The 16,277-nt window shown below is 41.2% G+C and overlaps 1 long non-coding RNA gene across 1 annotated transcript; it reads left to right on the plus strand.

Moving 5' to 3' along the window:
- The first annotated feature begins 12,426 nt into the window (after positions 1–12,426).
- On the plus strand, positions 12,427–15,761 carry LOC125011162. The gene is made up of 3 exons (XR_007113133.1): positions 12,427–12,580; positions 13,132–13,303; positions 13,818–15,761. It is a non-coding gene; the product is annotated as an uncharacterized LOC125011162 (long non-coding RNA).
- Positions 15,762–16,277: the final 516 nt, after the last annotated feature.

A 16,277-nucleotide genomic window follows, 5' to 3' on the forward strand; every position in this document is an offset into this window, starting at 1 on the left:
CCTACGTAGAGGGAACATCCTGCTCATTCTGGTCAACCTAGGCCTTCAGTTCAGGAAATGTTTCCCGGTAGCCAGTGAGAGATGAATCATTTTTTGATCCAGTTTAAATTTTGCCACAAATAACACATGTGATATTTGTCAATTTAACAGTTAACAGTTGCAATAAAACTGAAGTGTAAAACTGTGAAGATACGCAATTGGAAAACTGCACATCTAAAAATAGGGATTTTCACTTCTTTTATTGTTTTTGGAAGAATAGTGAAATGTACACTGAGTAGCTCAGACAAATTAAAATGGTATGAAAGCTGAGCCTTTCTTGGTATACTCGATGTGTCGTTCGAAAACAAATCAGCTCTAAGAGGTGATTCTTTGTAGCAAGCAAAAAAAGCCAGTTGCTGTCCAGCTGAGCCAAATCTTCAGCTGCTCCTGGGAATCCAAGCAGGCAGTTGCGGGACTTTATTTTGACGGGCACGGTATGTAGGCAATCACATGCAAAGACAGACTGCGATCGTATTGAGTTGAAGAAGGAAGCAGAGCTGCGTAGTGATACAGAACAGGTACACACAGTGAGTGTGTGTGGAGAAATTAGCAAAAACTGGATATCCAAGCTGAAGCAACTATTTCTGAACACCAACCTGCAGTAAAGACTTTTATTCAAAGTATCATAATGTTAAGACTTTGGCCTCTATGTAATTGATGTGTTTGCTGGGGTCCATTTATTCATTTAAAGCCCAAAAAAATCCATAAAAATAAGGCTTTTATGAAAAAAATTGCTTACCAACACATTATCGCTAAATCAGGAAAAATAAAAAAGACTATGTTAAACTACGGCTCCCAAAAGGAGCCGTAAGAGCTGGCTCTTCTATGGGAGCCAAGCTAAAAGAGAAGAATCTTTGAAAAGAAGCACACTTACCATCATTAGTACCTGTGGGCCAGCCTCTAAAAATCCTCTTCAGTACTGAGTCAGTGTTCTGTACATGTAACCACAGTGATTCATGCTGCTAATGATTTATCGTTCTCATTCTGACTACCTCTTCAAGCTAAAAACAGAATTTAAATGTCAAAGAAATTCCTCAGCTGAATGAGTTGACATCTGGGTGTATCTCATCACCATGCCGTGTGTCCTTAATTCCCTACTGTCTCCAGGAATTATAGGATGGCAGGTGCAGCGTGCCAGCTACCCCTTAAAGTTTCCCGAAAGACACTTCTCGTGCTTGATCATCAAGCTGCGTGTGCGCCGGCTTATCGATCCTTCCCAGGCATTGAGAAAGACAGAGAAAAGGAGGGGAAGTGGGGGATTCAGGCTGTGCTGCCACAACAGCAAAACGAGCAGCCATGAAAGAGGAGAGGAAGCCAAAAAATCACAAGACAACAATACAGGGGATGAGCAAAAAGAGAGAAATACTGAAAAAAACAAATGTGGTCATAGTCTAGTGGCAGTCTCTAATGAGCTAGTTTCTTGTGTTTGAATTACTGAGAAATAACTGAATATGATTACAGTGAGAAATGTAAGACTTCTTTTACATTTCATACATACAAAGGCAAAGACCTAAAAACAAACTACAAAAAATGGTCAACATTCTTGATCTACCTTTTGCTGCTTAGGAAATTCTGCGTTGTGATAAACCAGTAGCAACTGTTGCCCAGGTTAAAAGATCAGGCAAGAGTGTCAAAACTTGCAACAGACAAGCCAGGCAAAACACACACAAAAAAGAATATGCACTTTGACTGTGACTTTTGGTCAGTTCCCAGATGTTGGTCACAGTAGACCTTCCTCTTTTATGTGATGGGGCTGGGAGTTTCAAAGAGTCAAGTCTTCCATAGAAGGACAGCATGAGTCAGCTTGCTTCAATGACCTTCTGAGAAGTTTTCAATGCCTTGCTAAAGTTTAGAAATTGCATTGCTGGTATGTTCTGTTGGTAGTCATGGTTTAATTTCTTCATCCACTTTTGAAAGAATAAAGAACTGTGTAGAAGGAACACATAAAGAGGCAGGTGAATGTGCTCAGATGTTCAAACAGGCAAACCTACACAGACATAAACCACACAATTTTATGCAAATGTTCTTTTTGATTGCATTTACTGAACATTTTGATCTTTGTTTCACCATAGCATCGACTATTTTAACTCAGTAACTCAGTACTACACAGTAAAGTCTTTAAGGGTGCTTGTGGTGTATCAAGCTGTGTGCTGGAGAAATGCCACTTCCACCACCACCACCACCACCACCACCACAGAGGTTTGAGTTTAAAGAAGCACACCATATGTGCTACCTTTGTGCACATTTTGAACATGTATTTGAATCTTCTCCTCCAGGTTGCATTCACAGTGCTGTAATGAATTAAAAACCTGGTGATCAGTTTTTCTTTGTGCCACATTCAGTGCTAACATGGTGATGTTCAGTTAAGCATATTAGCAAGCAGAAAAAGCTAATTATTTGCTTATTTCAAAGCCATAGTATTTTAAGTATTTTACACTGAAAGTAACATGAATGTCTCTAGAAAACCTGTTACCATTCCAGGCAGTAGATCCTGAAATGTCTCAGAATTAGTCAAAATTGGTGGCGTTAGATCTAAAGAATCAGAAAATCATAAATGTCATGGTGCTTTTAAAGGACGCTCATTGAGATTGTTGTTACAACATAGGAAGTTCAAGTGGTACCATCAGCTGTAAGTATGAGAACTCTTCTGCAAATATTCGGACATGAAAGGTAACAGCTTTGCAAGCTCAGAACCAGGTAATTTAATGTGGAATAATTCAAAGGTATTATGAGAAGATAAGGCTGTTGGATATATCCGCCTTCACCATTTCTGAAAAACATGATTAAACATGAGTTGAACTTGGACCTTATTGAACATTTTGCCTCCTTACAAGGTCATACACGGCACTAGAGAGGTCAGTTAATATAGATTTTATCTTGAACATGATGAACACAACCCTTCTTGAGGGCAGCAGCAGTCTAATCCTCAGGGGAACACCAAAGTAAGCAGAGATATTTCAAGACACTCTGGGGGCAACAGACATGAGGCACCTTGGAGCCCCCCCCCAAACCCCCAGAAACCCAGAAAAGCTCCTCTTACCAGAGGCAACAGCGACAAAAAGAGTCAACAGGAGACGCAATGCAATACTTCACTGTACAGATCCAGAAGATTTTCACTGTATATGTAACTTAGCATGTAATATTGGGAGGAGGAGGCATGGTCAGGAAAAGTAAACACAGCAAAACTGATTTGATTTCCAACATTCCAGACATCCTCCATCTTTGAGAATCTGTCATCCCTGCTTCTGAGGGTCTACTAAAAAAACTACCTTCTGAAAGACTCATCTGGACTAGACTGAGTTTCTTCTGTACCCTTGTGCTGAAATTGTTTTGTTGCTTTTCTCTGCATTTTCTCCAGAAGCTTTGTTTCACTTTTCAGTTCCTCTGCAATTTCTACTGCACCACATTAACTGGAAGCAAGCCCACTCTCCCTGAAGTTTTCAAGGACTGTCTCACTCCCTCTGTTTCTTTCTCAGAGTTCCAGAAAAATGTCTGGACTTTGCAGCAGCTTGCTCAAATTGGTTAAAACATTGTACCAGATGAAGACCAGGATTTAAGCTCATCATCCAAACCATTGGCCGTGGACAGCGTTTCAGAATGCCTCTGTTCCACTGTAAATGTCTGAAGAACAGACAATGCTTGCAAAATCTGTGGTAGCTTTCAATCCAAGCCTCTCATTTTGTTGTTGACAAAGGTTTGAGAGTAAGTTGCTTAATATGCTCCTTCAGAATTGCCCAGCCTTGCACAGATGAAATGAATAGTGCATGGTCTTTGCAGCACACACTGTAAAAATAAAAACTTAAATTTGTTGGCCTTAACATATTTTTTAGCAAACTCAACAAAAAACATTTAATTGTTTTGTAAACTAATAAACATATTTATTTCAACTAACTTTTTCAAGTTTGTTGGCTAAAGTTGGTCTAACTTAATAACTTGAGTTAATGAACCTCAAAATTGTGCATTTGAGGTCACGACAAGTCCTCTTTGTTGGTTAAGTACAAAGGACGGGGTCCCCAATGCATATCTGCAGGGATTTCATAACGACACGTTTTTACTCAGAGTTCTTTTTCACAGCACGAGACTTAAATGTACAATCACACTAATCATCTCACTCTTTCTTTATGTACAGTAAAGAGGAAAAATAGAAAGAAAAAATAAATTCACATACAGTGGCCTCAGAATTACCCTATGGCATTTCATTAAACAAGTTTCATTAAACAACTAGACTACATGCTGTTGGTTATTTCACCCATTTAAAAGGCATGACGTACTGACTTCAATAGCTTTGCTTATTCACAAACATAACAAAACCAAGCCGTGGTTAAGCCCAAAAAAAACAGATTTTATCATTGTAGTGAACAACAACAGTAAAAACCAAATATATGTGTTGTATTTCATCACTGATGTTACGAAATTGAATCGTTTTCCAACTTTCTCCTCCTTGCAGTAGTCCATGCAGGGCTGCTGGCTGTTCGCTTTCACATCCAAAGTTCCAAATTTGCGCTGCCCCCCTTTAGAACCGGGTAACACTGTGTGTGTAGCACTTCAAGGGGTCCGTATAGAACGCTCCGTCGCATTAATTAAGATCTTCGAGCCAGCGCATGTTGCCATAAGAAATTAATAAAACTATTATCTGTTCAGCACAGGGGCCACAACAGGGGCCAGGAGCAATTTTACAGGGACATTGGCCCCTGTTGGCCCCAGTGTAAAACCACCAATGCTGCCATCTCTTTGTCGTAGACACTTTTTACTCTCAAGGAGTATTTTGCTCAATATGTTACTAAAAGTCAGGCTTCACAGTTATTACATGCATACAGCTTATACTAAGATTGTTTCTGTATTTGATATGATGCACAGTTTTACTGGACAGGAACAATTTCAGCTCTTGTGATACACCGTTTGGAACATTCAGGTTCTGAGATATGTCCCTCTCATGGCTGTGTAGAATTCTTTTAATGCATAAATCGTGTAAATTATAATTTGAAGGACATGTTTAAATATGCCAGTAACTTAACCACATAAAGAAATAGGTGCACAGCCCTATATGAGCATATGGGCATTGGGGATTTGTGGGCTAGCGTAATCGAATAAATGGACATTGCACGCTTAGCAATTTAGCGCATTTATCGTTTGTTAGCGTTACAGCACAACAGCCATTCAGATGTCATTTATTCTCATTCTGCTGGTTTTCTCCAGAAAAGCTCCACAGATGACCACACAGACAGGTGTAACGTTTTAATGAATTAACGCCGCCAAATACTGCGCATTACTGTGCTCTGTGTTCTCGTCTGTGTTTGGATAGTTAAGTCTGTAATTCATCAGCGTTCTAATCTAAAGGTTTAAGGTTAGTATCCTGCTTGGAGCGAACATCTCCAAGCCTGGAGAAATCAGAGTACATATATATTGGTGCTGTCTGCCCATGTCCATACCCATAATGTTAAAAACTGTGCCACTTTTTAAAGAAATGTTTGAGTGTCTTACACAGTATTAATCTGGTGATTTACTTTGCTCTCCCTCTTCTTACTGCTCTTGTGAAACAGAATCTCTGCTACATTGAGGTTTTCTGCAGCTCCCTGCTCACAGACATGTGAAAGCAGGCTAAAGTATATGTAGTATATAGTAGTATTCTCTTTGTAATGCAGTGCAATTAAACATCACCACAAGTTAATTGCATGCTGAATGAAAATAGATCATAGACAAAAAACTTTACAATACAGTGACTGTAAACTACAGGTTTACTCAGGCCGAAAAAGAAGACTGTCTTCTACTGTAAGCTATGGCTAAAGTTGCTCCAGGGGTTGATTTCAATTCAATTCAATTTTAGTTATATAGCGCCAATAACAATACAAATTGTTTCCAGACGATTTACATCACTTCCAGCAGGGATGGACTTGTATGCATAAAGAATAATTACCTTTTACACATTCACGAATTCAAAATTACACCCTGACATAGGGTGTTTAATAGGGTGTAATCTTTACAGTGTTTATACTGAATTTGGTTGAATTTCTGCTTCCACCAGGACGCTGATCCAGAAGACAGGCAGACAAAGGGATCCAGATGGGAGTGCTAACCGCGGTTGTGGATGAAGGTGCGGCGGCCTTGCTTCAAATAGTCAACAACATTGCAGTGGTGTTGGAGGAGGATATGTGCTAGGAGACCTTCCAGACCTTCCCACCTTTGCTTACCTTTTCGGCCTGCTCCATACCCTAAACACTGAGTTCCCAAAACATCTAAGGTATATATTTGAAACAGTGCAGCACATCTTCATGGAACTTTCCCCCTCTTGCTCACAGCGTGTGCAGAGCCTGAAAACCAAGCTCTTGTTATAAGAAGCCTGACATTGTCCACACAAATCTGACCCCATGAGCCTTTGTAAACCTGCTTTTATTTTTTACTCGTGTTGGTTGGCTTTTGGGCCTGTTTTATACACAAAGGACTCGTCCCTGTCAGGGTTATTTTGCTACAGTCCAACAAAATAACTTTCATATTTTTTGTTCACTTCATTAAGAAGGTTAAAAAGCAATTATAGAGGCTAATAAACTAAAACTACCATTTATAAGTAATGCTCATAATAGTGTTACAAAGTTCAGGGTTGTAATTCCAGTGCTTTGAACTGTGCTGTAGTTTGGACTGTTTTATGTTTGCTCAAACCAGGATGTTCTGAGGATAATATATATATATGTGTGTGTGTGTGTGTGTGTGTGTGTGTGTGTGTGTGTGTGTGTGTGTGTGTGTACTGTCATAACAGAACAGTTTTAGTTGCCATAACTGAGTATTTTATGTATGTATAACTCACAATCTTGAGTTTTGATACATTGAAAAGGCCTTACCTGAACCAAAAGTGATTAGTTGTGACAGCTGAAATTTACGTGTTTGTAAAACTCAAAATTTAAAGTTATCTTTAAATTAATTTATAAGTTATCTCAACAAAAGATAATTTGTTGGCTTAGCTTCAAGTAGATTTTTTCAAAACTTGAGAGTTTTAGTTGTGGCTCAAAATGTAAAAATCTTTTTTTTTTCTTTACAGTGCACGAAACAAGGAGATGGACAGGACTAAAGACTTGCAGCATCTGCTGCAACTAGATTGAGTGTGTGACTGCTGCAGGGGGCACTGTAAATGTCTTCGCCATCCAGTTAATCATTTTTGAGGTACTCAGTCCAAGATCAGCCAACTGACCAACCAGCCTTGTCTTCACTAGGGCCACATACAGTTTAAGACCCGGGGAAAAAACATATGAAAATTACAAGGCCGTGTAAGTGTCCAGCCTCACAGTAATTTCTTTGAAGCTTTGTTTCTGTGGTTACATACTTTCAGTGACTTTACCTCAGCTGACCATAGATCCAATTAAGTTCCTAATGAATGAAATTGGCAGGTTTTCTTAATATAACTTATCTTTCCAGTGCTATAGAATGAAATTGCTGTTCACCAGAATAATTACAAATGTCACATACTGTTGCGCTAGGTGAAACCGTTGTTCATTAGTGTACACTGAGTTAATTCTTTTTAATCTTAAAGCATTTTCACACCAGAACTGTTTGGTCTGCTTTAAATGAACCAGAGGTCGTTTCCTCTTCATTTGGGCAGGTGTGAAAGCTTGACTGCTTGGAAATGTGAGTCTTGGTTTGCTTGAACTCTGGTGCGGTTCGTAGGCAATGTGAATGCTCACTGGAGTAAACACAGGACCAAATGCACCAGTTTTTTCCTCTGGTGCTGATTCTCTTTCATTCTTGTAATGTGTTGTTAATTGCAAGAGCGAAATGCTCTCTGCCTCGTTGCCATACACGGTGGACATTCTGCATGGTTTGCTGAGCTATGTACATTTGATGAATAAAGAAAACAAACACTGTCCCCAAAACAGCTAACTTCATATGCAGCTCCATGCTTTTCCAGGATGGGAGGAAGGTATTTCCCCTCCCACATTGTCCAGTCAACAAGCACCCCTTTCAACCAGGTGACGTTGCTCAGAAAGTTTGGTGTGCTTCAGAAATTGCAGTGTTAAAGTAGAAGTGAACCAAATGGTCAGGTGTGAAAGCGACTTTCATAGTTTTTTCTTCAGTTCTTGTTAGTGGGCTGTGGGTTAAATTCAGGTTTTAAAAACTCAGTGTGTCACAGGCATTCTAAAACAGTTATGCTACATATTCTTTATAGGCTTTATTTTTGTTACCGAGAATTTGCTCTGTATGTGTAATTATTGGTCAACATAGGTTACACCCTTGTACACGCTCACATGTCTGCTAATACACAATGGCTAGTTCACACTTGTAATTTCACATATGTGGTTTACAGAAAGAAATCCACATGTAATACAGTTTGCACGTAGAATCATATTTGCATCTGTTTTAGGATGGGAAATAGGAAGGAACTAGCATATAATTACTCATTGAGAGGCTTCACTTCACAAAAGACCACATAAATAGGAGGTACATAAGAGGGCAATCATGAGGTAATGAGGGACCACTGAGTCACTACTCAGTGTGCTGTATCAAAATGTGAAGGCGAACAGAATAACACGCAGTTTCTGCGCCAATTTGACACAATAGCTATGGTGTCGGCCCAGACTCGGTGGACTGCAAGAGCTATGACTTGTCCACTGGGTAGTAGCATATTTCCACTTTAGTATTTCCCACTGTTTCTCCATCCTCACAATTGTCAAGGCTGAGCCGTTCTGAAGATACAAACATTTGTATGACTTGTCTTCTTCTTGGCAAATGTTTCAGTAACTATTGTTGAAAGTGAAGCAGGAAGTAGAAACAATAATTCACATGACTGGCCAAAAAAAGATAGAGCGCCGACTAACCATTGGGTGGCACAGAGCGAGCCTGACTGACTAACGCATATGTATAAATGGTTCACACTGGCATTGGCTACGTGCGTAGGTGACAGCATCTATGTCCTGCAGTACCTTAAATGAGCCTCAACATTTAACCTCCCCCTAAATGCAACGCAGACTGAAAGTGCTGTGATTGGTCTTCTTGATAGTAGCGTATTTCCGCTTTAGTGTTTACATCTGCTTTTCTATCTCCACAGTTGTCACATTGATTGTTTTGAATCAATAAAGATGGAACTGCAAAAAGTTTCAGTCAACACTGTGACATGTGAAGCAGGAAGTATACGGAAAGATTAATCTGAAAAAGCGACAGTGTAAAAACACCACGACAACGCTAGTTGGCAGAGCGCGACAGATTGATGAGCACACAAGTATAAATGTTTCACAGCTGTGTAGGCTGTGTAGTCCAGCGGTACTTTAAACAAGCCTTAACAACAAGCCTATGCTTAAGTAATAAGTAAAGAACAAATAGTTGTACCACTTTGTGGATCAGAGGGAATCAGCAGTGACTCATAGACAGTTTAAGTGTGAGCAATGTAGGTCAGCATGTAGCAGGAGAAGTGAGGACCAAATTGTTTATCCTCTTGTAAGTTCTCATTAATTTAACTTTTCTTCTTTCTGCCTTGTGGTTTTGTGTGTCTTGCAAAGATGGGCCAGAATAATAGACTCCATTAGGCAATCCAACAAACTAAAACCATAATAGATATAGATATCAAGCTTGGGAATGCTAACAACCTAGCAGGAAAACTCCAAGAAAACAAAGGCCTGGTAGTACCGATAAAGTAAGAACGTAGGTAACATTGACTTGACAAGTGGAAAGATAGGGCTATGAATGCACTAGGGCTGGTGGAATAAGAAGAAACAGGGTAACCCAGGTGAGTGGAGGATGCAGACAAAAGACAAAGCAAGACAGGTGAAAGCAATCCTGTGGGAGGAAGGAAAAAGAAAAGACAATGACAGTAAGTACAACAAAAAACTAGGTTCATTGTATAGATAAATGTCTTTTATACATAGACTCCCAACCAGTTGTTCAGTAGTCACCAACTATCAGGTTGTTTAGTAACTACACACGCTGGAGTATTGTGTTGCGGTATTATGTTACAATGATGGCAATACATAAACATACAAATAAATTCATTCTATGGAAGTGTATCTGATTAATGGGTTTCTTACAGGCAGTGCTCGCTAGGCCATACACACTGTGCTACCACTGCTTGTTATAATATATGATGATATACATGGGTTGAGAGCTGCTGTTGTCCTCATGTCACTTGAGTTTCCCTGACTGATATGTTCCAGGATGTGACATGTCTTAGCATATGGATAGAACATCACGCCCTGTGGTGGTTTTGATATTAATATGACAATGCTTCTCGAACATATTCCAATTCACCCAAGAGTGCAAATGGGTCATACAGTATGTGAATCAATAGCTCTGCTCTCAAAGGCCAATAGACGGGTAATGGGAGTGCCAATAGATCATTCGCAAAGATCACAGGACATAGAGTGGTGGCGTTAATATCAAGGGGCCACAAATGATTGGTGGGTTTGATTTCAGGCATTTGTATGAGTCATTCAGTACAAAAGCTTCTACAAAATGAATCAAGTGGAATGGCTCAAAAAAGTACTTTGAAAGGCCCATAGATAGTGCATTACAAGAGAAAAACCAGATAATTCAGAATCTTTATGCATGTTAAGCATTTTTCTGAGTGCATATCATTAACTTTAAAACTTCAGGGGGTGTTCACTTGATGGTGCTGAAGAGCTTTATTTAACTGGCGTACCAGTAGCTGTGATGGACGATGACTTCACCGAGACTTTTTAAAAGAAATCGAGAGAAAAGTTGGCTGCAATTATTCGTCCCTGTCGTAGCAGCTGCTCTCATCTCTGCCTCCAGTTACACACTAAGCTGACTGAAGCACCAACTGCTGCTCACTGCTGAGACATCTGATTTAGATGTCGAGACAGAGAGCAGACATGGAAACATGGACGTGGGAAAGAGCGAGTCAAATAGACAAAACGGAGACTAAGCAAAGATCTCTTGAGAGTTTTTCTGTGCCTTCATACTGAGGTGAAAGCCAATACACGATGAAAGTCGCCTGATAAATAACAATAGAAGCTTTACATTGCTGGGCAGCATATCTCCTCTGCACTGATGGCAGTGTTTCTGTGTTGCTTGTGAAATAAGGGAGGGGTACTTATAATCTGGCTATTCAACACCTCCGTGTGTTAATAAGATTACAGTTGCCTTTATCCTCCTTATTCCCAAATCCCTTTACTGACAGACAAGGAAACATGTTTTTTCTTCTAGCTTTTTATTTTTTCACGCATCGCTTTGTCAGTACGTTGGAAAACACATTCATTGATGCTGTTGTGACAGATGCTGCCATAGTTATTTATTTAAATTGTATTTTACTCCAGTTTTATGCTTTGATGGGTGCAAAGTGGAGAGGGATTGTAAGCAATATGATGCATTTGCACTTGGTTTTCTTGACAGCTATCGGGGGTGGATTATGTGACAGTCATTTATGGGGGAAAACTGCACCAGTAACCATTTTAATATGGGTGTCTGTGAGGAGACAGGACAGCAACGTGATATCAAGAAAACATTTATGTGGTGTCATATTTTCATTAGGTCTGTCACAATAATCAATAAATCAATTAATCACATGAGAAGTGAAAACGACCTCAATAATCTTGCTGGCTCGATGTATCGGCATGTGCGTTTATTTTCCTTGTCTCTGTCTAGTAAAAGAGGCTGGAAGACAAGAGGCTTCACTCTGTGCATTGGTCTCAGCACCTGAGCACATAAGATCCATACTTAAGAGGAATGAATGGAGTGAACCCTCATGTTAATCATCAGAGAGGCACTAGCAGCAAGCAAACCAGTGAGGAGCAGAGAGCAAGGAGATGCAAGCACAAATTTGTTGGAATAAAAGGAATGACTTCAAAGGAACCAGTGTCGATTTTGGCTTGGAAATTCTGTTGGGGCCATGCAGGACAATCTTATAATGCAATCCAGAAATATCATAATCAATAGCCTCACAACAAAAACACAGTAGCAAGTCAGAGAGGGGACCACAGGACCTGACAACAAACAGGTGACGACAAAATCGCACCTACGACAAAATTTCAGCTGAATAATGCCATCACACAAAAAAATGCCAATCTGACGACATACATTATCATATCAATAGCTCCACCAAACGGCAGTGTCTAAGATTCCACTATAACACATACTCAAGTTCAAAACAATAACGTGACAACAATAAAAACACAATGCACAGATTATGGCGTGAACGCTGCACACCCAAATTGATATATGCAACACCCTTTAGTTACACACACAGAGTAATCCCCAATATTTCCAGTTTAACTATGTTGAGCAATACAGTCTGAATGAGTTTTTGGTTGTTGTAGTTTATTGTTTTCACCAGCAGGGTGCGCAATTTTACTCACATAAGCGCTACTCGCGCTGTTAGCTACCGTGTTTGTTCTGCTGGGTTGTTTTTTTTCCCTTGCACTGATGCCGACGAGAGCAGATGCACTACGGCTGAGAGAGAGCATGTTACTGTTAATAACTCGATGAAGTGATTACAACTTTATTTCATTTTTGAGTAAATTGTTCCGGAAGGTATCCGCATCCGTCAGGAGGTTTTTGGGTGCTGGACAGCACTGTGTCATCGTGTTTTATGAGAAGAAAAACTCCGGTGAGTAACCATTAGCGCTTAGCATAGCATGCTAGCAGCTGTCGATGATGGCTAATTGCTCACTCATTTTATGGAAAAGGTATCTTTGTTATGTATTGTTATGCTTTGGAGACTATGTTTAAAACCAACCGGAGACCGATGAATGTATATGTGTGAATTGAGGATGTATCTCATGGTATTTTTGTGGAAAATTGTCTGTGTTAATTAAACTGTTGCTATATGCTAGTTAATGCTATATAGTTAAACGCGCTGATCTTATGAGCTAAAACACGCAGCCGTGTGCATTTTTGAGTTATTGAGAGACAGTAATTCAATTAATCATTCTCAAACATGATTTGAATTTGATTTAATTCATAAATCTGTACACCATGCGGTGGGAAGAGCTAAAAAAATGCAATCTCATTGTCAATGTGAATGGTTCACGTTCGTTGCTTTAAGATATAAACAAAAAAGAGAATAGATACTGCGCAGTTGATTGAGATAAATGTATAAAGAGAGATAAAGAGATTAACCACATATTTTTATTTTAAAAAAACTGCTGCTCTATGCAGGTTGTTGTTTTGTATGAGTGGATTGTGATGGAGCCAGAGCCCGGACCAGAGGGACGTGGAGCAGTAAACCTGCTTACATGCGTGGAGCGTGTAACGTCGGAGGCAGCTTCATCGCGCATCTGGAGCTCATCTACCACATCATACAGATGAGAAACAAAATCACACTACACGGGTAGATGAACAGATACATAAACAAATACACAACCATACATTGAAGGATTTTTTCCTATTTTATTTGCACTTCGAACAGTATTGTTTCTTTTTTATATGCTGTGAAATTGTTGGGTTGTTGGTTACAACTGAGTTTGTTAAGTAGGTTGATTTCTGGGGGTTGATAAAGAAATATAAATTCAGTCGTTAGCTGAACTATTTTGAGTTGGTGAAACTGAAGAGTGGCTTCCTGCCAATAAATTTTTTTTTTGTCACTGTTCACAAACTGTTGTCCGTGTCACATATATCCTCCTTGAGCGAAACTATATCTTCTGATTTGGCCTAAATTGAAAGTACATGATAATCACCTTAATTCATGTACAGTAGACAGTGTTACATATACAAAGTCACAACACACAATAGACCACAGCCAAACAGCCATTTCAGCTCCACACACAGGTACACAACTCTGTGATGTTGTAGGGCCTTTTCATCTCATCTCATCTCATCTCCCGTAACACTTAATCCTGCACTAGGGTTCCTGGAGCCTATCCCAGCTGGCATCGGGCGAGAGGCGGGGTCCACCCTGGACAGGTCACCAGCCTGTCTATCCTATAGAGAGTGAGCCATTCCAACATCTCATCGACTGTGTGGGACTGCTACCTCCATCTAAGTCGGGATGCACCTACTTGTTGACGGTAATGTGTCAGACCACTCCTTACGCAGCGGCGTATCCACTACGCTCCATCACCACACGGTGCATTGTGAAAGCTTTGCCCCAATTTACATCTATCATTGGTATCACCAGGGTCATACAGAGCGACCAGGGGCCCAGCTTCACATCTCAAATGTTTGCCCAAGTTCTACACCAGTTAAGGGTAAAGCAAAACAAAGTTAGCACTTATCTTGCTCAGAGCCAGTGAGCTGGAGTTTGGACATAAAGTGAGGGGACCCCTGGCGGTTTTGCAGGATGGTCTAAAGCCTGCAGAGCTACCTGTAAATCTCATTGATTGTGTGAACGGTGTTCACCGTAGGTTACATCTGGCGGTTAAGATGGCAGTGGAACTTATGACCGCCATCCAGAGTAAGGTGAAGCCGTACTATGACCGCAGAGCCTCGAGTGTTCTGTCCTGGAGACCAGGTGTTGGTGTTGCTGCCTATCCCCGCTTCACCATTCCAGGCCAGGTTCACTGGACCGTACACAGTGGTCCAACAGGTCTCTGAACAGAACTATACTGAACAGATACTAACTGATTTAAGGGGTCTAGTTGGTCATTAGCCAGAAGAAAAGGCAGGGAGTTGTCAGAGCTGTTAGCTGCTTTCCCCTCCCTGTTTTCTGATACTCCTTCTTGTACCCATTTAGCGCAGCACGATATCAATGTTGGAGAAGCAAAACCAATTGGCCAGAGGTTCTGCAGAGTCCCACTGGAGAAACAGCGCCGCCTGAACGCTGAGGTTCAGTATATGATTGACAACGTGTTGGCGGTGCCTTCTAACTCCAGTTGGGCCTCTCCATGTGTAGTGGTAGGAAAACCAGACATGACTGACAGATTTTGCACAGATTACCGAAAAGTGAATGCTGTAACGAACCCTGACTCCTTTCCCTTACCTAGGATGGAGGATTGTGTGTGGATGCAGTGAGATCTGACAGATTTGCGGGTAAATTTACATTCATCATACCATCCAGCCTTACTTCTACAAGGAGTTTTGGGTTACAGAATGCGCCGGCAACTTTTCAGTGCCTGATGAATGGTAGTAGCAGGGCTGGAGGGCGTAGTCGTATACCTAGATGATCGTAGTGTGCAGTGATACTTGGCAGCAGCACATGGATCATATACATGCGTTGTCGGTACGACTCTAGAAGGCCAACCTCACGATTAACTTAGTCAAGTGTGAGTTTGCAAGGGCGACAGTACCTCGGGAAAGTAGTGGGCCAGGGACAGGTGAAGCCAGTGAGGGCTAAGGTCTAAGCCATCAATCATTTCCCACCTCCTGTTTTCAAGGAATGGTCGGCTATTATAGAAGTTTCTGTCCGAACTATTCCACGGTGGTTGCCCCACTGACCGGCCTACTACAGCAGAAGGTTAAGTTTGAGTGGTCTTCTGCCTGCCAGTAGGCTTTGGACCAAGTGAAGGGGCTACTTTTGATGTGTATGTGGGAGGGGGAGTCCATCCAGTAGTCGAGTATTCAGACCACAATCCCCTAACCTTCCTTCACTCTTTGCGAGTCCGAGCCAGCGGCTGATGAGACGGACGCTCTTTCTACAGCCTTACAACCAGAGCATCCAGCACATACGTGGTGTGGACAACGTCATAGCAGATGCAATGTCACGTGCGCCAGAGGGGTCTGAGTGAGCCCGTTTCCTCCCCCTTCAGTTTCTCCTTGCAATATCCCATCTAACCTGGTCTTTCCTCCTTAAAGATGCTCTTCTGGGTAGCTTCTTCTGGGCAGCGGTGTGTAGGGGTGAACCAGCAGGGTGGAGCCCGACCCCCAACTGACCACGAGTTGTTTGTGGAAGGTGCTGTGGGTGACATTTATAGTTTTCATTTTCTAATCTTGTTCGTCCACATGTGTACATAGTCAAACTAGTTACCAAATTCTAGTATTGGTAAATGGCAACAGTGGGTCTTAAAGAGGCCCCGGTGTTGGGCTTCTGTTTTAAGGGGGAAGGTGTAATGTATCTCTGTGTTGATGATGGGTGTCCTTCTCCTGTGTGTTGGGGGAGGCGCTGTTTCCCTGGTGCCTTTTTTTGCTTTCCAGGTCAGGTCCAATCCAGGTCGTTGGGTCTGATTGTCTGGGAGAATATTTAAGGAGAAGATTCCAGGGCCGTCTCTCTCTCTCTCTCTCTCTCTCTCTCCCTCCCTACATGCGAGGACAACTGCCAACTGTTCTTCTTAGTTTGCACATTCTCAACACAACAGCCCATATCACACTACACATAGTTAGCCGCCACTTACACTGATCCTTAGTTTCCTTGTAATTTCGGGCCTTACGTT

This window comes from Mugil cephalus, chromosome 7, assembly GCF_022458985.1.
Source record: "Mugil cephalus isolate CIBA_MC_2020 chromosome 7, CIBA_Mcephalus_1.1, whole genome shotgun sequence".
Lineage (NCBI taxonomy): Eukaryota > Metazoa > Chordata > Actinopteri > Mugiliformes > Mugilidae > Mugil > Mugil cephalus.